Source organism: Pinus tabuliformis, chromosome 7, assembly GCF_031772625.1.
Source record: "Pinus tabuliformis cultivar Carrire ecotype Pingquan chromosome 7, CPIR1, whole genome shotgun sequence".
Classification (NCBI taxonomy): domain Eukaryota; kingdom Viridiplantae; phylum Streptophyta; class Pinopsida; order Pinales; family Pinaceae; genus Pinus; species Pinus tabuliformis.
The window spans coordinates 90,882,251-90,905,620 of record NC_142293.1 but is presented as its reverse complement, the minus strand read 5'-3'; the positions used below and the strand labels follow the sequence as shown (position 1 = coordinate 90,905,620).

The 23,370-nt window shown below is 40.2% G+C and overlaps 1 pseudogene; it reads right to left on the bottom strand.

Annotated features, from left to right (window-relative positions):
• Positions 1-3,301: 3,301 nt before the first annotated feature.
• Positions 3,302-22,339, bottom strand: LOC149245416 (peroxidase 5-like; annotated as a pseudogene).
• Positions 22,340-23,370: the final 1,031 nt, after the last annotated feature.

Sequence of the window (23,370 nt, the reverse complement as noted above, 5' to 3'; positions counted from 1 at the left end):
TGATGTGGCAATACGGAGGACATGTGGCAATACAAATGTTAACGTTGCAGATGACACGTGTCACTCAATTTCATCGTTCTTAGGACTGAAATAGGGCCATTTCTAGGTGACACATGTCACCACTCACAAGGTGACACATGACAATGATGATGTCACCCCGCAGATCGACGATCACAGCTGTTAAGGGGAAAAGCTAAAGGTAAAAGGCTATCAAGCGTTGGGATGCAGGATTCTAAGTAACAAATGATAAAGCCCCCCAGATGCAATAAGTTATTGCGCCATGATCTAAAAACATTTCATGTCTGGTATATCGAATGATACGGTGAAAGGGGCAATCAAAGGGATTTTTGTGTTATAAAGGAAAAAGGCTCCCAGACACCAGTCTGAAGGATTTAGCGCCTAAAGGTTAAGCCCTTGGTCTTAGCCCTTGGTTACATGAAAATAACAACATAAGAGGGGCTATACGAAAGGGTGCTTAAGGGGAGGGCGGAATTCCCCTGTTTCACATTATTCTTAAAGGATAAGGTCTCGTAGCCATGGTGCTCCGGCAATGTTTTGCAAATATTTAAATGGGCAGATGGGTAGGCAGTTATGGTCTTAAGAAGAACAGGAAGTGCATTCAAAGCACGGGATGGGCTGATCCAAAGGAAGCCCACTGTGACACGAGTCTAAGAGTCAGTGCCGAATGAAATAAAGGATGGAATGACAGAGTCGGTTCTAACAACATCTTTGATAGTAAATCATGGGGGATGGTGCATTCAAACGAGATGTGAGCGCATTCATGAGAAAACTATTTTGCTACACACCTCTAGAGTCGGCGTTGAAGGAATTTAAGGGAGAATAGATAGTAAACAGGACAAGCAGCATGGGAAGCACACTTTGACAGAGATTGGGCCTGATTTGAAGCTTTCACAAGGACCACAAAGGACCCCTTCCTCCACTCTTCCTCCAGTTTCTTTTGACTTTCTGTAGTATTCTATTTCCAAGAAGGGATTTGATCCCAATTGTAATATTTATGTTGCAGAGCCTTACACTAGCCGAGACAGCTAGTCTTGCAGCCAGCTGGTGCTCTGGCTCAGAGATTTTTGTGATTCTAACGCAAGCTCTCCCCCTTTTCTTATAAATAGGGGGAGCAATATTATAGAGAGGTTCCAGAATTTGTAACCCGAGCGGTCTAAATTTTGAGAAGCCATTTTGGTCCTATTTTCTTATTCATTGGGGACTCCACTGATATCATGCTGAATGTATGGACTGGTTATTGGGAGCCTTTGAGATAAATAGCATTTCCCTCTTGATTCAATGCATGATTAATGTGTAGCGTGTTCCTCTCAGTAATCTCATTTCATCTGTGTTTTTTTTCCTTTGAAATAGTAAAATGAACACAGTTGGTTCCTCTTCAATCTATGGATTTATCTTAGTTGCTCATAGAAGACATTAACTGTGCTTATCATAGACCTATATGTGTTATTCACTAGCATTTCAATACCTATAAAATTACAGATTTACTTGTGCATCTGATTAACCTGCAGGCCCTGTATTAGTCCAGATCTACGTTAGGTTTTGGCAGAGAATGATACCCATGTCATGTTTGATCTAAAACCTTCTTTTGCACTCCTCTATTTCTATCTTTTCACTGGAAAACCATGGTTTAATATTATGTGTTGTTTACAACCTTATCCATCAAATTCCACTTTCTACTGGAACATTACTTCTTAGGATTCTATTGTTACAATCCTATGCATCAACTTCCCTCCTTCCTTTCCTCCTCTCCACCATCCCTGCAACTTCAATTTTAAGTTGTCTCATTTCCATGTGTCAGCCACCAGAGGAAGAAGCCATTTCTCTTTGAGATTTCCCCAATATACCCCTAGCATTTGGATCCATGAGTTGGCCTGAATCTACCTCATTGAAGGCTTATTGAATCAAGCCCCTCTTATAACCTTTTTACGTGACAATTTGAGTGCTGCAAACCCCTCACATATAACCTTTCATGCACTCATCTATTTAAGATGTCCTAGACACTGGTCTACAATCAACCTAGAGGTTATCCCTAGGGAGCTTTCTATGTCTCCTCCTGCATTTGTGCGGTATGTGAAAAATTTAGCTATAACAAAGTGGATAAATTAATAGCTTCCAGGCACAAGCAATTGCACAAATTTTGGTAGGTAGTAGCGACTAGTAAACATACACATTTACAATTTTACTCCTATATAAGGGTTGAAGTAAACATATATAATGGTGGGAAGTAACTCGTTGTAATTTACATCTTATTCCTAACCATTTTTTATGCAAATACTTGCTTAAATTGTGGTGGGAAGTCACACATGATAAATATGTTATATACTTGAGTATGGGCTATTTTCAAGGATTTTATTTTTAGATGTTTTTCTTGCAAAGCTTAAGAATTAAAAAACACCACAAAACTATCTAAAAACCAAGCATGAATATTGCAACTATATCCATAAATTTAGGATAAAATATGTCAATCAATTATCTATATGGCATTATATTGTGCAACGGCTGCAATAAGACCTTCAAGCTATGTTCCAATCAAATGTTTAAAAAATAATGATTTTTTAGTAATCTTGAAAATTATTAATTATTTTTCAAAATTAAACATTATAATTTGATTTGGTTAATGCTAAATTACTAGTGATTCTTACTTTGAAAACTAAAATCTTACTTTTTCAGAAAAACTAATACCTAGTAGTAATCTTTAGTGTGTATGTATGTATATATATATATATATATATATATATATATATATATATATATATCATAAAATGATGTATTTCCTATAAAACATGAAACCTCCCGTTTCACATGCATTAGGATATGTTAGTTTTAAAATATTTATCTAACTAGCAGGAGGAATTGCTTAGAGAGTTATAGAAATTCTAGTCATATTTAGAGAAAATCCGGTAAGGATTTTTGTAAATCCAAGTTATAGTTGTTAAACTTCAAAATTTAAGTGTCTTAGATGTTTTTGATGGTGCTGAACCCATTTCCACCATAAAAAACACAATTCAAACACTGCCTCAACAAAACTTTTTGAAATTATTTTGCTTGGATTCGAACCACTTGTGCCGTCAAACGCAATTCCTTCGCCTAGGTAAACGACTCCCCAATCAAATGGAATACTCAACAAATGAAAAAAATATATATATAAAACAAACAATACTAGTAATGCACTAGTGAAATTGGACCCTACTTGGAATAAAAACATAAGATAATTGCAATAAATCATAGTTGGCTCTGGCATGTCCGGTTTCACAGTTCCTTCGCTTCCGTTTGAGTTTGGTTAGTTGACAATCCGGCAATTTTTCCTGATCACCCCCTACAACCCTGTCAACACATCTATTTCACCCATCTTCACCATTGCCCTTCCAAATTTCTTCCTCCAAATAGATGTGTATTTGGAGTTGATCTTCACCATTCTGACTGTCGATTGACTCGACATCAACGTCGGATCAGAGGTCAGCACTCCACATTTTACTTGAAGATCAATGTAATATTTATCATCTAATCGTCTGGGTGTCAATGAATCCAAATGCACAGTTGGATCAGAGTTTGAGTTAGAAGTAGGGATTGGGCATTTGGCTTTCAGTGACAAAGTGAATCGAGAATCCATACTGGGGTCCTAATGACCTGTTCCACTGAAATTGTAAAGCCTGTTTGCGCTGAATGAAGAGCAATGAGAAACCCCGATAGAATGCGCCGCTGAAAATATATTAAATTATGTTAAAATACGATTGATGCTCATCATTATCGTTAATCAGTAGCAGTCGGACGGTGACCAATATTTTGCAGTGAAAATTTGTGTGAGTTGGTTTACATTAAATTGTGGAGCAGGGAGATTCCCTGGGATGTATGATGCTCGAGAGATCCTTCCGTCTCTTCGTTCTGCTGACACTTCCCAAATTAATCCGCCAGCCTGCGGGAATACCAATATACAGAAATATGAATATAAAGATACAGTTACAATATCACAGAGCGATAAAGAGAGGGTATGGGTAGGTGAATTACATGGTGGGCGCTATCTCTTGCAGCAAAGGCAAGAATGTCAGTGCATGAGACGACGTTCGGGCATTTGTCCTCCAAAATGGACTTTACTTCATCAATTATTTGCTCGGTTTGTTCGAGGGTGATTCCTTCTCTGCTTGATTTCCTGCTGTAGAATCTATCAATATTGATCCATCGCAACCCTACAACCACCAATGACCAGATTATGGCATGAAATTGATATATACCACTACATATACGATATTTAATTATAAGAATGTATAGTTACTCTCACAAAGCAGTCGTGGAAATGCATTCTGATGAGAGCAGGTGCAACGACGGGATTTGCGGTCACGGCTGCGCTTACAATTGCCTCCGCCTCAGGGCACCTATCGCGGTAGTAACCCACCTTTAACCATTCGCATTCTTTACTATCACAAGAGCAGATGACACTGCTACCATTAACATTGAAATATTAACTAAACTAAGCAGACAACGATGATCAATTGATCGATAGTCCATTTGGAATGATGGAGTCAATTAAAGATGAAGTGACAGACGATTCAACATTGCAATATTAACTAAATTAAGCAGACAGCGATGATCAATTGATCGATAGTCCATTTGGAATGATGGAATCAATTAAAGATGAAGTAACAGACGATTCAGTGTTCGAGTGGGGGTAGCAAAGAAGTTTTGGGGATTTTTCTGATAAAATTCCAAAAACAAAATCACAGAACAGAGAACAATGCTCTGTTTTAAACACACAGGATCTTAGCACAGGGAAGCTTTAAAACAAATTACTGAGAACAGAGTATTGAACACACATATAAAGGATTTGTATTCAAAATAAACTGATACAAAATTCATCCTCTTACACTCAGAGGGATTCACCAAGAGACTGCTTCAATTGCAGTTCCAAAAGCAAAACATTCAAACTGTTACAAATCTGCACAAACAGAAAACATTTCTGCACTACTGTGCATTCCTCTCACATTGCTATACTACGCTGTTGCGTATATAATTTTTTTTTACTTCGCACTACTGTGCATTACTATTCTCTTACATGGGCGCTACTGCGTCTCCCCTCTTCACACACACCATAAAAAAAAACATTACATATATATATGACAACAAAAGGAAATTACTTCACGTTTTCACTGGCCATGCTTCCGTAAAAGAAATAATAAGAATTAAATGCTTTTACCAGCTTTTACTTGTGCCCATACTCCCGCTGAAATAAAATTAAAAACTTCACCAAAACTTACCAACCCACAGTAAATTGCATTTACTGTTTTACTGACATTTACTGGCGGTAAGTAAAACTTTTACTTCACGTAAAATTTCATTTAATGCTGGCCTGTACTTCAACCATTGACTTCATTTAAATCGCATCGCAGAATCCCATTTGGTCGGAACACAAAATTGGAGCACACACATATGGTGCGATCTGCGATATGCGATCGGATCGCATCGCACCATCGCAATCGGAGAAATCAAGTGAACAGACGAAGGCTCCAAGCATACTTGCGATTTGCGATCTGCGATCTCATCGCATCGCAAGGATAAGGAAAAACAGTTTGATGCTGCTGTTTAATTTTTGCTGCAGTTGAAATTACAATTTCAACACTCCCCTTTAATTTCGACTGCTAGGTTTTCAGTCATACCCAGGCCCTTCCTTAAAAACTCAAAACTTTTCTGGTCTAATGGCTTGGTCAGAATGTCCGTAACCTGTTCCTGAGTCCTGCAATGCTGTAAAACGATTTCTCCATTGTTCACCAATTCTCTGATGTAATGGAACCTTGTGTCAATGTGTTTCGTTCTCTTATGAAACACTGAATTCTTGGACAGCGCAATAGCTGAGCTATTGTCACAAAAAACAACTGTTGCTTTTGCCTGCTCTTGGCCTAAGCTCCTCAACATTCTTCTCATCCAAACCGCTTGACACGCTGCTGCTGTAGCTGCCACGTACTCTGCTTCTGCTGTAGATAATGCCACAATTGGCTATTTCTTGGAAGCCCATGAAATGGCTCCTGAACCCATGTGAAAAACGTAACTGGATGTGCTTTTCCGATCATCTCCACTTCTAGCCCAATCGCTATCGGTGTAACCAATTAAATCTGAACTTTCTGAAAAAGTATACAAAATGCCAAATCTTTTTGTACCTTTGACATACCTCAGAATTCTTTTTGCTGCCTGCCAATGTGCCTCTTTTGGCCTCTCCATGAATCTGGAAATTAAACTAATAGCAAACATTATGTCCGGCCTAGTTGCAGTCAAATACATGAGGCTGCCAACTATGCTCTTATACAAGCTAGGATCAAAATCCTTGCTGCTGTCCTCTTTGCTGAGTTTTAATCCCATTACCGTGGGAGTGATTGCTGCTTTGCACTCTTGCATATTAAACCTGCTCAACACTTCATTTACATATCTTGCTTGAGAGATAAAAATCCCATTTTCATTTTGATCTACTTCTATTCCTAAGAAGTATCTCAGCAAACCCATGTCAGTCATCTCAAATTCCTCTTTCATGACTGATTTGAAGTTTTCAATGAGGTAGTCATCATTACCTATAAAAATAACATCATCAACATACAAGACTACAATTAAAATCTTACCATCCTTTTCTTTGATGTAGACTGTGGGTTCTCCCTCACATTTGTCAAATTCATTTTCCAGTAGATAGGAGTCTATTCTACTGTACCACGCTCTTGGCGCTTGCTTCAGCCCATAAAGAGCTTTCTTCAATCTGCACACTTTGTGCTCTTGGCCTTTCTTCTCATAGCCTAGAGGTTGTTCAATGTAAACCTCCTCTTTTAACACTCCATTTAGGAATGCCGACTTCACATCCATCTGGTAAACTTTCCATTTGTTTTGTGTTGCTATGGACAGCACTGCTCTTACGGTTTCCATTCTTGCAACCGGTGTGAAAGTTTCCTCATAATCTCTCCCATATTGCTGCTTGTATCCCTTGACAACCAGCCTTGCCTTGTGTCTTTCAATTTTTCCTTCAGCATTGCACTTGGTCTTATAGACCCATTTGACTCCAATGACTTCTTTACCTTTTGGTAGCTCAACCAAATCCCATGTCTTGTTCCTTTCTATGGCATTCATCTCCTCATCCATAGCTTCTATCCATTTCTTATCTTTAATAGCATCTTCGAAATGAATAGGATCATCAACATGACAATACAAGACAAATAAGGAATTCATTCCTTCATTATAAATGCCACTTAAGTTTCTGAATTTCTTACCTCTTTCACTTGGTGTGCAAGTGCTTGAAGATGCACTTGAATTTCCTCCTTGTGGTGTGCTTGGAGAAGCACTCTCATTTCTCCTCAAGGGTGTTCCTTGCTGTCCTTGTGTTGGCGCTGCTGTTTGGGGATGTATTTCTACCATCTCCTCATCATCTTCATCATGAGACAAACAGCTTTTAACATTAACTGTTTTCTCTATGCTTCCATCCGAAGCTTCCTCTTCAATGAACTGAACATCTCTGCTCACAAAGAACTTCTTGGTGGATGGGATATACAACCTGTAAGCTTTGGATTCCTCACTGTATCCAATGAAGATACATTTCTCCCCTTTGCTGTCCAACTTCCTCCTTAGCTGATCAGGAATGTGTGCATAGGCCACACATCCAAAAAATTTCATGTGGGAGACTCCTTGCTTTCTCCCACTCCATGCTTCTTCCGACACTTTGTTCATCACAACTTTTGTAGGACACCTATTCAAGATATATACTGCACAGTTTACGGCTTCAGCCCAATAGTCATTTGGCAAATGCTTTGGCTTCAACATGCTCCTCGCCATATCCATAATGGTCCTGTTCTTCCTTTCAACAACTCCATTTTGCTATGGGGTATACCTCGTTGTAAACTGCTTGTGTATTCCATTTTCTCTGCAAAAACATAAAAATTCTTTGGAGATATACTCACCTCCTCTGTCTGTTCTCAAGACTTTAATACGCAACCCACTTTGATTTTCCACAAGTGCTTTGAAATTTCGGAATTTTTCAAACACTTCCGATTTGTTCTTCAAGAAATAAACCCAAGTCTTTCTTGTAAAATCATCAATGAATGTTAGAAAATATTGGCTGCCTGCTAAAGATGGGGTTTGCATCGGTCCACATAAATCTGAGTGGACAATTTCTAAGGCTGCTTTTTCCCTTATGCTTTTCCCGCTGGGAAAACTTTCTCTGTGTTGTTTCCCCAAAATGAAACCTTCACAAAGGCTGTCTGGTTTCTCTATCAATGGTATTCCTCTTACCATTCCTTTTCTACTCAACAAGTTAAGACCTCCAAAGTTGAGATGTCCAAATCTCAAGTGCCACAACCAATTTTCATCCTTTGGCACACTTTGGAGAGCCTCTTGGGAAACTGCTGCAATTACTTCTTTGTTTTTCAATTCTGCTCTTATTCTGAGAGGGAACATCCTGTTCCTCGTCATCTTCACTTCAGCAATGCATCTTTTGCTGGGTGGAATATCCATGATGGTGCATACATCATTCTCAAAGAAAACATTGTAACCCTTTTGAACAAGTTGTCCAATACTTAAGAGGTTACATTTCATTCCAGGGACATAGTAGACATCTGCTATGGTTTTCTTTTCACCTTGCTTTGTAAATATTTTAACTTCTCCTTTACCCATAACAGAAATTTTGCTATCAGTCCCAAGTGTGACTTGTGACTTCACACTTTGATCTAAAGCAGAAAACAAAGCTATGTTTCCTGTCATATGGTTGCTGCAACCGGAGTCTAGAAACCATATATCTTCACTATTTGTTTCAGCCATGCTACAAGCTAACAAAACATTATCTTGGCTGACATTTTCTCTAGTAATATTTGCACTAGATCTATTACTCACATCATGCTGCTTCTTCCTACATTCACTGGCATAATGCCCATATTTTTTACAGTAATAACATTGGACATTGGATTTTTCATACCTTTGTCCTTGAGCATGATGTTGTCCACTTTGTTCGCTGCTGCCATGACCTTGGTTCTGATTTGGATTGTTGCCTCTTCCTTGAGCATTCGCTGGACTGTTCCTTCCGCCTCTGTTCTAGCTTCTGCCTCTTCCTCTCTTGTTTCCTCTGCCTTGACCTCTTCCTCTTCCAAAGGACATATGGGTCTTGAAGGCTTGCTCTAGAGATGAGTTTTCATTTCTACTCAACCTCTGCTCATGTGTGATCAGTGATGCATGAAGTTCATCAACTGAAAAGTTTGAGAGATCCTTTGTCTCTTCTATGGTGGTGACAATCACATGGAACCTTGAGGGTAGGCACCTCAATAGTTTCTCCACAATCCTCCTTTCTTCAAGTATCTCTCCATGAGATCTTATTTGTGTGACCAGGCCAATTACTTGAGTGAAGAATGAGTCAATATTGTCTGACTCCTTCATGTTCAGATTCTCAAAATCTTTCCTCAGCAACTGTAGCTTTGCTGTCTTCACTTTCTCCATGCCTTGATAGGCTGTCTTGAGAGTTTTCCATGCTTCTTTGGATGTCTTAGCTGCTGCTAACCTTGGAAACACGCTTCCATGCACTGCTTGATACAAGAAGAAGAGGGCTTTTGATGTTGGAAATAATACTGAGAGGGGGGGGGGGGGGGGGGGGGTGAATCAGTATTATCTAATTCTTTTAATGAACCTTCCTTATTTGATCTTTGAATTATATTTGCATGTCAGTACCATAAAATAATGTGCATGAACAAAGAAAACAGATAGTCACACCAAAGAACACAAGATGTAAGGTGGAAACCCAATGTGGGTGAAAACCACCTGCTGCAATATGTCTCTATCTTCTTTCAAATTAGAAACTTCTTTTACAATGGTTTTGTACTGGTGCAGTCCTTTACCAGTACGCAGGCTGCAACCTGCAGAGAGCTACAACTCTCTCTCGTTTTCCAGTCTCTCCTGGAAGGGAGCTACAACCCCCTACTTCTTTTCTTACAAGGACCACTTTTCATAAATTTTCAAACTGGATCCATAAGCATCAATTGATCATCAAGTATGAGAGAATCACCCAATCAACTGTAGTAACTAGATCAACAGTAATAGGACCAAACCCAGAACACAACAATGATAAACAAAGATTTTAAGAGAAGGAAGCACCCTGCTCCACTGCTAGCCTGCTTCCGGACTCACCCTGCTCAACTGCTAGCCTGCTTCCCGGACTCACCCTGCTCAACTGCTAGCCTGCTTCCCGGACTCACCCTGCTCAACTGCTAGCCTGCGTCCCGGACGCACCCTGCTCAACTGCTAGCCTGCGTCCCTCGCTCTGAGTCTATTGAACTGCCTGCGTCCCGACGCACCTGAACCCTTCTGTGCCTGCGTCCCGACGCACCTGAACTCTTCTGCGCCTGCGTCCTGACGCACCTGAACCCTCTGCGCCTGCGTCTCGATGCACCTGAACCCTTCTGCGCCTGCGTCCCGGCGCACCTGAACCCTTACTACACCTGCGTCCCTCCGGGCATAGATGATTTCAAGACATCAGAAGTAACCCAGACAGTCAGATCTATAGATCTGAACATGCGCCGAAGAGATCTCGGTCCATTAGTAGATTCGCCTTGTTTAGATCTAGACCAGATCTAGCCCTCATAAGATATTCAACCAAAACCATGCTCAAACCAAATGATCTCCTTTGCTTTATATAGGCAAGCTCCTCCTAAAATCATGGAACAATACCACGAGCCGACACCATAATAACCCAATACCGTCGGCTAAATACCAAGAGTAAAACATAAGAAACCCCATGTGTGCTTTTCTCTGCCTTGAAATGTGTGCACTGGGTGGACGCACCTCCTGAACGGCTGGCCTGCGTCTTTGGACGCGGTCCCAGCATGGTGTACCTGCGGGTACGCACCTTCTGAACTGATTTCCTGCGTCCTTCTTAATTTTTCAATAAATGGAGAGCCTTGTCATGGGAGTTGCCATCAAGTACAACATCTGTAACATATAGCCATACCAGAAACATAATGCCAACAATCTCCCCCTTTGGACTTGATGGCAACCTCACAAACTTCAGCTTCATTCTCCCCCTTTGACATCAAGGGCAAAGGGGTATGCTCCCCCTAAGATCATGCTCCTCCTGAAAATGAACCAGATCTGCAACAAAGAACCATAATCCACCATGAAAGAGATAGAGACATATTGCAGCTATTTCAAGATCTCCTCCTGACCATCCTCCATAATGCCAACAATGCATTATATGATCCCCCTGAACCTGTGAGCCAACCATGACTGAACCATTTCCTGAGTCTGTTCTGCTCCCCCTGAGCCTGAGCCAACCATGACTGAACATGAGTCTGTTCTGCTGCCCTTTCTTCATATACGCGACTTTGCAGCCTGTAACTCGCGTATATACGTGACTTGTCTTCATTATATCAGCGTATGCAAGATGGAATACTGAATTTCATCACTTTCAGATTCCCCTGTGTCTGTTATGTCCGTTGTCTGAATTATGCCACACCTTTCTGTCTCTGTCTTCTTCAATTCCTGCAACTGTGATGATGTATGGTCCTTTTGTTTTGAATTTTGAAATCTGCTCCTGCATTCCCTTGCTTTATGCCCATAGTTGTTGCATGTATAACATCTTACATTTTCATGTTCCTTCTATCACAATCAATTGCTTTGTGTCCATATGCATTGCAGGCAAAACAATATCCTCTGAAATACCTGGGATGCGATGATCTGTCTTGAACCATTCTACTTCTACATTTGGCTGCAACATGTCCAAGATTATGACATACATAACATTCAACATTTTTTAGTGGAGGAAATAATCGTCTATCATAGTTAGGAGTAAAGGATCTTCCTTGAGGAATTTCTTTCCTTGGTTGTTCCTTGTTGAGCATTTCAGATTTCTCATTAGAGTTTCTTGCCTCACCTTGTGAACTAGATTCACCTTCAACATATTCATGAAAACCAAGACCAGTCTTGATAGCAGGAGACCTTTGACTATTAAGAATATCATCCAAGACTTTAGTACTATCTTGAAATCGTAAAAGCTTATCCTTTTCTTCTATTTTACCTTTCAAGATATTTACCTCAACTTGATGTTGTTCTTCCTTTTTCAGATATTGATTCCTTAGGTCTTCTTCAGCTTTTCTTCCTTCTTCCACTTGTCGCTTTAGTTTGATCACTTCATGTTCTTGATCTTCAAGATCTTCTTTTAGAGAGAGGATCCTTGATTCAAGTTTCTGAATAGTTGTACTCTGATCCTTTACTATATCCTGCAATTGCTCCCTTACCCTGATTTCTGTCTCCAATTGTTCTTTTAATTTGGCAACTTCTTCAGTTTCTGCATTCTTCTCTTCATGTGCCATGAGACTTTTAATATCTTCGCTATTATTGGATGAAGAATTCTTCTTCTTATGTGCCATGAGACTTCTAATATCTTCACTATCATTGAATGAACTTTTAATATGGGTATAATAGCTTCTACCATCTTCTTCAGATATCTTTCCTTTGTTATGAGGACATCTAGCAGCATAGTGACCAACTCTACCACATAGAAAACATTTGAAAGGTAGCTTACCTTTGAACCGTCCAGTTCCCCGTTCAAGATTCTTGACAAAATTTACCTCATCTTCTTCCTCTGATACTTCGAATGCGGCCTTTGGTGGTACCTCTTGTCGCATTTCAAAAGCAGTTAAGATCCCATGAAGTTGTGACATGGTGATTTTCTGCACATTCTCCTTTTCTTCTATGGCAGATACTTTAGAGTCAAATTTAGCAGACAGAGATCTCAAAACTTTTTCAACTAAGACAACTTCCTCAAATTCTTCACCCAGATCCCTCATACAATTCACAATCTCATCCATACGCAGGAAATAGTTAGCTATGCTTTCATTATTACGCATCTTAAGAGTTTCATACCGGATTCTGAGAGTTTGAAGCTTTGCTCTTTTTACCTGATCATCTCCTTCGTAGCTTGTGACGATTTTGTCCCATATTTCCTTAGCTGATTTGAAATGCATGATCTTCATAAATTCTGATTGAGTCAAACTACTCAATAGGACAGTAACAGCTTTGGCATTGAGCTCATATTGCTTTTTCTCTGCTGGATCTGTAGGAGTTGCTGATGGGAATTTGTATCCTCCTTCTACGATTCCCCAAACTTCTGCTCCAAGTGATTGTAGATATGCAGTGGTTCTTATCTTCCAGTGAGTAAAATTGTTCCCGTCAAAGACTGGTGGCCTGATGTGTGCCTCTCTTTCTGGATTAGCCATTCTGATGGATCTTTTCCTTCAAGAGATCAAGCTTCCTCAGAAGGACCTGCTATGATACCAATTGTTGGAAATAATACTGAGAGGGGGGGGTGAATCAGTATTATCTAATTCTTTTAATGAACCTTCCTTATTTGATCTTTGAATTATATTTGCATGTCAGTACCATAAAATAATGTGCATGAACAAAGAAAACAGATAGTCACACCAAAGAACACAAGATGTAAGGTGGAAACCCAATGTGGGTGAAAACCACCTGCTGCAATATGTCTCTATCTTCTTTCAAATTAGAAACTTCTTTTACAATGGTTTTGTACTGGTGCAGTCCTTTACCAGTACGCAGGCTGCAACCTGCAGAGAGCTACAACTCTCTCTCGTTTTCCAGTCTCTCCTGGAAGGGAGCTACAACCCCCTACTTCTTTTCTTACAAGGACCACTTTTCATAAATTTTCAAACTGGATCCATAAGCATCAATTGATCATCAAGTATGAGAGAATCACCCAATCAACTATAGTAACTAGATCAACAGTAATAGGACCAAACCCAGAACACAACAATGATAAACAAAGATTTTAAGAGAAGGAAGCACCCTGCTCCATTGCTAGCCTGCTTCCAGACTCACCCTGCTCAACTACTAGCCTGCTTCCCGGACTCACCCTGCTCAACTGCTAGCCTGCGTCCCGGACGCACCCTGCTCAACTGCTAGCCTGCGTCCCTCGCTCTAAGTCTATTGAACTGCCTGCGTCCCGACGCACCTGAACCCTTCTGTGCCTGCGTCCCGACGCACCTGAACTCTTCTGCGCCTGCGTCCCGACGCACCTGAACCCTCTGCGCCTGCGTCCCGACGCACCTGAACCCTTCTGCGCCTGCGTCCCGGCGCACCTGAACCCTTACTGCACCTGTGTCCCTCCGGGCATAGATGATTTCAAGACTTCAGAAGTAACCCAGACAGTCAGATCTATAGATCTGAACATGCGCCGAAGAGATCTCGGTCCATCAGTAGATTCGCCTTGTTTAGATCTAGACCAGATCTAGCCCTCATAAGATATTCAACAAAAACCATGCTCAAACCAAATGATCTCCTTTGCTTTATATAGGCAAGCTCCTCCTAAAATCATGGAACAATACCACGAGCCGACACCATAATAACCCAATACCGTCGGCTAAATACCAAGAGTAAAACATAAGAAACCCCATGTGTGCTTTTCTCTGCCTTGAAATGTGTGCACTGGGTGGACGCACCTCCTGAATGGCTGGCCTGCGTCTTTGGACGCGGTCCCAACATGGTGTACCTGCGGGTACGCACCTTCTGAACTGATTTCCTGCGTCCTTCTGAATTTTTCAATAAATGGAGAGCCTTGTCATGGGAGTTGCCATCAAGTACAACATCTGTAACATATAGCCATACCAGAAACATAATGCCAACATTTGAGTCCTTCTTCTTGTGGCTCTTTAACAGATCCTTCTCTCCCTGAGTTAATGCATTAAACTCATTTTCATCTGCTGGTTGTTCAAAACCATCCTCAACTATTTCCCATAAATCTTGGGAAGCAAACAAGGCTTTCATTGTTATTGCCCAATAGTCATAGTTTTTACCATCAAATAATGGGAGTTGCATACCCATGCTATTGCTGGTGCTGGTGCCAGCCATTCTTGCACTCTTAACTATGCTTCAAAATACAGTCAAGTATTTAAGAGAAATACCTTGGATTCTTTTGCCTGAGACTTCACTTTGCTGGAGGAGTTGCTGTAGTAAGAATCTTTCCTTCAGCTTCTTTGAACCCTTCAAAGACCCTGGATTAGCTCTGATACCACTGTTGGGGATTTTTCTGATAACATTCCAAAAACAAAATCACAGAACAGAGAACAATGCTCTGTTTTAAACACACAGGGAAGCTTTAAAACAAATTACTGAGAACAGAGTATTGAACACACGTATAAAGGATTTGTATTCAAAATAAACTGATACAAAATTCATCCTCTTACACTCAGAGGGATTCACCAAGAGACTGCTTCAATTGCAGTTCCGAAAGCAAAACATTCAAACTGTTACAAATCTGCACAAACAGAAAACATTTCTGCACTACTGTGCATTCCTCTCACATTGCTATACTACGCTGCTGCGTATATAATTTTTTTTTACTTCACACTGCTGTGCATTACTATTCTCTTACATGGGCGCTGCTGCGTCTCCCCTCTTCACACACACCATAAAAAAAAAATTACATATATATATGACAACAAAAGGAAATTACTTCACGTTTTCACTGGCCATGCTTCCGTAAAAGAAATAATAAGAATCAAATGCTTTTACCAGCTTTTACTTGTGCCCATACTCCCGCTGAAATAAAATTAAAAACTTCACCAAAACTTTCCAACCCACAGTGAATTGCATTTACTGTTTCACTGACATTTACTGGCGGTAGGTAAAACTTTTACTTCACATAAAATTTCATTTAATGTTGGCTTGTACTTCAACCATTGACTTCATTTAAATCGCATCGCAGAATCCCATTTGGCGGAACACAAAATTGGAGCACACACATATGGTGCGATCTGCGATATGCGATCGGATCGCATCACACCATCGCAATCGGAGAAATCAAGTGAACAGACGAAGGCTCCAAGCATACTTGCGATTTGCGATCTGCGATCTCATCGCATCGCAAGGATAAGGAAAAACAGTTTGATGCTGCTGTTTAATTTTTGCTGCAGTTGAAATTACAATTTCAACACTCCCCTTTAATTTCGACTGTTGGGTTTTCAGTCATACCCAGGCCCTTCCTTAAAAACTCAAAACTTTTCTGGTCTAATGGCTTGGTCAGAATGTCCGCAACCTATTCCTGAGTCCTGCAATGCTGTAAAACGATTTCTCCATTGTTCACCAATTCTCTGATGTAATGGAACCTTGTGTCAATGTGTTTCGTTCTCTTATGAAACACTGAATTCTTAGACAGCGCAATAGCTGAGCTATTGTCACAAAAAATAACTGTTGCTTTTGCCTACTCTTGGCCTAAGCTCCTCAACATTCTTCTCATCCAAACTGCTTGACACGCTGCTGCTGTAGCTGCCACGTACTCTGCTTCTGCTGTAGACAACGCCACAATTGGCTGTTTCTTGGAAGCCCATGAAATGGCTCCTGAACCCATGTGAAAAACGTAACCGGATGTGCTTTTCCGATCATCTACACTTCCAGCCCAATCGCTATCGGTGTAGCCAACTAAATCTGAACTTTCTGAAAAAGTATACAAAATGCCAATTCTTTTTGTACCTTTGACATACCTCAAAAAAATTTTTGTTGCCTGCCAATGTGCCTCTTTTGGCCTCTCCATGAATCTGGAAATTAAACTAACAGCAAACATTATGTCCGGCCTAGTTGCAGTCAAATACATGAGGCTGCCAACTATGCTCTTATACAAGCTAGGATCAAAATCCTTGTTGCTGTCCTCTTTGCTGAGTTTTAATCCCATTACCGTGGGAGTGATTGCTCCTTTGCACTCTTGCATATTAAACCTGCTCAACACTTCATCTACATATCTTGCTTGAGAGATAAAAATCCCATTTTCATTTTGATCTACTTCTATTCCTAAGAAGTATCTCAGCAAACCCATGTCAGTCATCTCAAATTCCTCTTTCATGACTGATTTGAAGTTTTCAATGAGGTAGTCATCATTACCTATAAAAATAACATCATCAACATACAAGACTACAATTAAAATATTACCATCCTTTTCTTTGATGTAGACTGTGGGTTCTCCCTCACATTTGTCAAATTCATTTTCCAGTAGATAGGAGTCTATTCTACCGTACCACTCTCTTGGCGCTTGCTTCAGCCCATAAAGAACTTTCTTCAATCTGCACACTTTGTGCTCTTGGCCTTTCTTCTCATAGCCTAGAGGTTGTTCAATGTAAACCTCCTCTTTTAACACTCCATTTAGGAATGCCGACTTCACATCCATCTGGTAAACTTTCCATTTGTTTTGTGCTGCTATGGACAGCACTGCTCTTACGGTTTCCATTCTTGCAACCGGTGTGAAAGTTTCCTCATAATCTCTCCCATATTGCTGCTTGTATCCCTTGACAACCAGCCTTGCCTTGTGTCTCTCAATTTTTCCTTCAGCATTGCACTTGGTCTTATAGACCCATTTGACTCCAATGACTTCTTTACCTTTTGGTAGCTCAACCAAATCCCATGTCTTGTTTCTTTCTATGGCATTCATCTCCTCATCCATAGCTTCTATCCATTTCTTATCTTTAATAGCATCTTCGAAATGAATAGGATCATCAACATGACAATACAAGGCAAATAAGGAATTCATTCCTTCATTATAAATGCCACTTAAGTTTCTTAATTTCTTACCTCTTTCACTTGGTGTGCAAGTGCTTGAAGATGCACTTGAATTTCCTCCTTGTGGTGTGCTTGGAGAAGCACTCTCATTTCTCCTCAAGGGTGTTCCTTGCTGTCCTTGTGTTGGCGCTGCTGTTTGGGGATGTATTTCTAGCATCTCCTCATCATCTTCATCATGAGACAAACAGTTTTTAACATTAACTGTTTTCTCTATGCTTCCATCCCAAGCTTCCTCTTCAATGAACTGAACATCTCTACTCACAAAGAACTTCTTGGTGGATGGGATATACAACCTGTAAGCTTTGGATTCCTCACTGTATCCAATGAAGATACATTTCTCCCCTTTGTTGTCCAACTTCCTCCTTAGTTGATCAGGAATGTGTGCATAGGCCACACATCCAAAAATTTTCATGTGGGCGACTCCTTGCTTTCTCCCACTCCATGCTTCTTCCGGCACTTTGTTCATCACAGCTTTTGTAGGACACCTATTCAAGATATATACTGCACAGTTTACGGCTTCAACCCAATAGTCATTTGGCAAATGCTTTGCCTTCAACATGCTCCTCGCCATATCCATAATGGTCCTGTTCTTCCTTTTAGCAACTCCATTTTGTTGTGGGGTGTACCTCGCTGTAAACTGCTTGTGTATTCCATTTTCTCTGCAAAAACATAAAAATTCTTTGGAGATATACTCACCTCCTCTGTCTGTTCTCAAGACTTTAATACGCAACCCACTTTGATTTTCCACAAGTGCTTTGAAATTTCGGAATTTTTCAAACACTTCCGATTTGTTCTTCAAGAAATAAACCCAAGTCTTTCTTGTAAAATCATCAATGAATGTTAGAAAATATTGGCTGCCTGCTAAAGATGGGGTTTGCATCGGTCCACATAAATCTGAGTGGACAATTTCTAAGGGTGCTTTTGCCCTTATGCTTTTCCCGCTGGGAAAACTTTCTCTGTGTTGTTTCCCCAAAATGCAACCTTCACAAAGGCTGTCTGGTTTCTCTATCAATGGTAATCCTCTTACCATTCCTTTTCTACTCAACAAGTTAAGACCTCCAAAGTTGAGATGTCCAAATCTCAAGTGCCACAACCAATTTTCATCCTTTAGCACACTTTGGAGAGCCTCTTGGGAAACTGCTGCAATTACTTCTTTGTTTTTCTATTCTTCTCTTATTCTGAGAGGGAACATCATGTTCCTCGTCATCTTCACTTCAGCAATGCATCTTTTGCTGGATGGAATATCCATGATGGTGCATACATCATTCTCAAAGAAAACATTGTAACCCTTTTGAACAAGTTGTCCAATACTTAAGAGGTTACATTTCATTCCAGGGACATAGTAGACATCTGCTATGGTTTTCTTTTCACCTTGCTTTGTAAATATTTTAACTTTTCCTTTACCCATAACAGAAATTTTGCTATCAGTCCCAAGTGTGACTTGTGACTTCACACTTTGATCTAAAGCAGAAAACAAAGCTATGTTTCCTGTCATATGGTTGCTGCAACCGGAGTCTAGAAACCATATATCTTCACTATTTGTTTCAGCCATGTTACAAGCTAACAAAACATTATCTTGGCTGACATTTTCTCTAGTAATATTTGCACTAGATCTATTACTCACATCATGCTGCTTTTTCCTACATTCACTGGCATAATGCCCATATTTTTTACAGTAATAACATTGGACATTGGATTTTTCATACCTTTGTCCTTGAGCATGATGTTGTCCACTTTGTTCGTTGCTGCCTTGACCTTGGTTCTGATTTGGATTGCTGCCTCTTCCTTGAGCATTCGCTGGACTGTTCCTTCCGCCTCTGTTCTAGCTTCTGCTTCTTCCTCTCTTGCTTCCTCTGCCTTGACCTCTTCCTCTTCCAAAGGACATTTGGGTCTTGAAGGCTTGCTCTAGAGATGAGTTTTCATTTCTACTCAACCTCTGCTCATGCGTGATCAGTGATGCATGAAGTTCATCAACTAAAAAGTTTGAGAGATCCTTTGTCTCTTCTATGGTGGTGACAATCACATGGAACCTTGAGGGTAGGCACCTCAATAGTTTCTCCACAATCCTCCTTTCTTCAAGTATCTCTCCATGAGATCTTATTTGTGTGACCAGGCCAATTACTTGAGTGAAGAATGAGTCAATATTGTCTGACTCCTTCATGTTCAGATTCTCAAAATCTTTCCTCAGCAACTGTAGCTTTGTTGTCTTCACTTTCTCCATGCCTTGATAGGTTGTCTTGAGGGTTTGCCATGCTTCTTTGGATGTCTTAGCTGCTGCTAAATTTGGAAACACGCTTCCATGCACTGCTTGATACAAGAAGAAGAGGGCTTTTGAGTCCTTCTTCTTGTGGCTCTTTAACAGATCCTTCTCTCCCTGAGTTAATGCATTAAACTCATTTTCATCTGCTAGTTGTTCAAAACCATCCTCAACTATTTCCCATAAGTCTTGGGAAGCAAACAAGGCTTTCATTGTTATTGCCCAATAGTCATAGTTTTTACCATCAAATAATGGGAGCTGCATACCCATGCTATTACTGGTGCTGGTGCCAGCCATTCTTGCACTCTTAACTATGCTTCAAAATACAGTCAAGTATTTAAGAGAAATACCTTGGATTCTTTTGCCTGAGACTTCACTTTGCTGGAGAAGTTGCTGTAGTAAGAATCCTTCCTTCAGCTTCTTTGAACCCTTCAAAGACCCTGGATTAGCTCTGATACCACTGTTGGGGATTTTTCTGATAAAATTCCAAAAACAAAATCACAGAATAGAGAGCAATGCTCTGTTTTAAACACACAGGATCTTAGCACAGGGAAGCTTTAAAACTGAGAACAGAGTATTGAACACACATATAAAGGATTTGTATTCGAAATAAACTGATACAAAATTCATCCTCTTACACTCAGAGGGATTCACCAAGAGACTGCTTCAATTGCAGTTCCAAAAGCAAAACATTCAAACTGTTACAAATCTGCACAAACAGAAAACATTTCTGCACTACTGTGCATTCCTCTCACATTGCTATACTACGCTGCTGCGTATATAATTTTTTTTTACTTCGCACTGCTGTGCATTACTATTCTCTTACATGGGCGCTGCTGCGTCTCCCCTCTTCACACACACCATAAAAAAAACATTACATATATATATGACAACAAAAGGAAATTACTTCACGTTTTCACTGGCCATGCTTCCGTAAAAGAAATAATAAGAATCAAATGCTTTTACCAGCTTTTACTTGTGCCCATACTCCCGCTGAAATAAAATTAAAAACTTCACCAAAACTTACCAACCCACAGTGAATTGCATTTACTGTTTCACTGACATTTACTGGCGGTAAGTAAAACTTTTACTTCACGTAAAATTTCATTTAATGTTGGCCTGTACTTCAACCATTGACTTCATTTAAATCGCATCGCAGAATCCCATTTGGCAGAACACAAAGTTGGAGCACACGCATATGGTGCGATCTACGATATGCGATCGGATCGCATCACACCATCGCAATCGGAGAAATCAAGTGAATGGACGAAGGCTCCAAGCATACTTGCGATTTGCGATCTCATCGCATCGCAAGGATAAGGAAAAACAGTTTGATGCTGTTGTTTAATTTTTGCTGCAGTTGAAATTACAATTTCAACAAGAAGCAAACAATCTTTTGCGTAATCTGACAAGCACTTGTTGTTGCTGTTGGGGAGAATTGGATAATGGATATGAATGAAAATAGTCGCGCCATAGTATTTAAAGGCGTGCCACCTTGGAGAGTAAGTGGGTGGGGATGTATGGCGATGGCAAATTTGACCGGCATATAGAGACACATGTACATTGAAGAAGAAGCACGGTGTCGGGTGGAATCACTCAAATGAACATTTCTCGGTTTCATCCAGCCATTTCTCGGTTTCATCTGGTCGTCTAACGAGGGTGAGGAATTGTTCGCAGTAGTTGGAATATAAGTAAAAATAATTCAAAAAATGTGGTAGAGGCAGTGTTTGAATTGTGTTTTATGGTGGAAATAAATTCAGCACCGTCAAAAATATCTAAAATATCTAAAATTTTAAAGTTTAATAACTATAAATTGGATTTACAAAAATCCTGACTACATTTTCGTGAAATATGATCAAATTTCCATAACTTTGAGAGCAACTCCTCAGCCTCCTTAGACTACTGTTATTCTACTGCTGTAATAATAAATTGTTTAACACAAGTGGCAATTACTGCTATAATAATAAACTGTTTAACACAAGTGGCAGTGGCAGGCACCTCAGAAGATGACGCAATTTCTTGTTTCCTTTGTCTCACCAAAATGCATTGAAGGCGCCGCCGGCAGAGAAGTTGTTCAAATAAGACGGCAACCATTTCTGAGGAGGAGTAGTCTATACTGCGACTTTTTAGAATCTGATGTGTCCTTTCAATGGATAGATGATCATACAGGGCATAGACAGTTCGACGACCATCTAGGTTTTCCGCCAGTTGTACCACGCTCGCCGATTTCTGACTTACACATTGAATGTCTCGCTAACTTATTTTTGCCGCCAGCATTAATACAAGACTGCTACTCCCACTCCCCTTTGAATTTCACGAAATTGCCTCCCGCGTCAATTTGAATTCAAATTTTACATCTCGGCGCGCATTTGAATATTGCATCGGCCAAAGCGAGTGGAGCTATCATGGAATTCTGTTAGGGTATTTCTTCCTGGACCTCAGACCGGTCGCAACGAGAGGCAAATGGGCATCCGCACACTCTAACTCTACGGAATCTATCATTATTGACTACTCGGTTTCTGGGTACTCGAGTTACGAGAGCTGTAAATTATGGAAAATTTGGTATTTTTGGAGGAGCTGTGGGCATTCAAGTTGGTGAAGTTGAAGAAGATATTGGCGTTGGCACAAGCCACAAAGCTTAGACCCCATATTGTTTGTAGGTGCGTTGAGTTAGAAGAGTTGCTACGTATGAAAACGTTGGTATCTTTGGAGGAGTTGCGTTTAGACGGATGTGTGAAGCTAAAGAGCATAGGAGGGTTGGCGCAGGCGACAAAGCTGAGGACGCTGAGTGCTCGTTCTTGATTTATGTTAAAAAAATGTGAAAGGCTTTGACTATTGTAAGCACTTAGAGTTGGTTAATACCCTTGGTTGTTCTTACAATATCCGAGTCTTCGGTGCGATGTCAATAAACCTGTAACGCTGAGGATTGGCAAGAATTTTACACGTCGAACGATTTTAATTAAACTTATGAAATTTTCAAAATTATTATTTAAAATAAATTATATTACCGTACTCATGACACGGTTACTCCTATTCCAGACCCTATAGCATTCTAAATGAGGCTGACATGGCCACACTGTTGGGAATTTATGAAAATTCCATAACAGACAGACAAAAAAAAATGCTCTGTTTTTATACTCTGTTTTAACACAGAAAACTCAGAAAAAACAGAAAAAAGAATTGTTCTCTGCCCTGGTGTTGCAGCAACGTAGTTTGGTGTTGCAGCAACGCTGTAACTGGTGTTGCAGCAACGCAAAAAAAATATTTTCTGAAAACTGAATTTCAACAGTGCACAGCAAAAGGGTAGTTGTATTCATGTATAATACTTCCTCTAACAGAGGGATTTCTACAAGGCTACTTTAAAGACAGTTCAAAACTTAAAAAAGACTTCATGCTGTAAACAGAAAATACATTACTGTGTCTGCACTGCTGTACATTACAGAAAGCAAAATACTCTGTCTCCTCTGAAAAATCAACAGGCTGTTTTTCACTGCTGTGTTTGCACTCTGCATTGTTGTGACTGCACTCCTGTG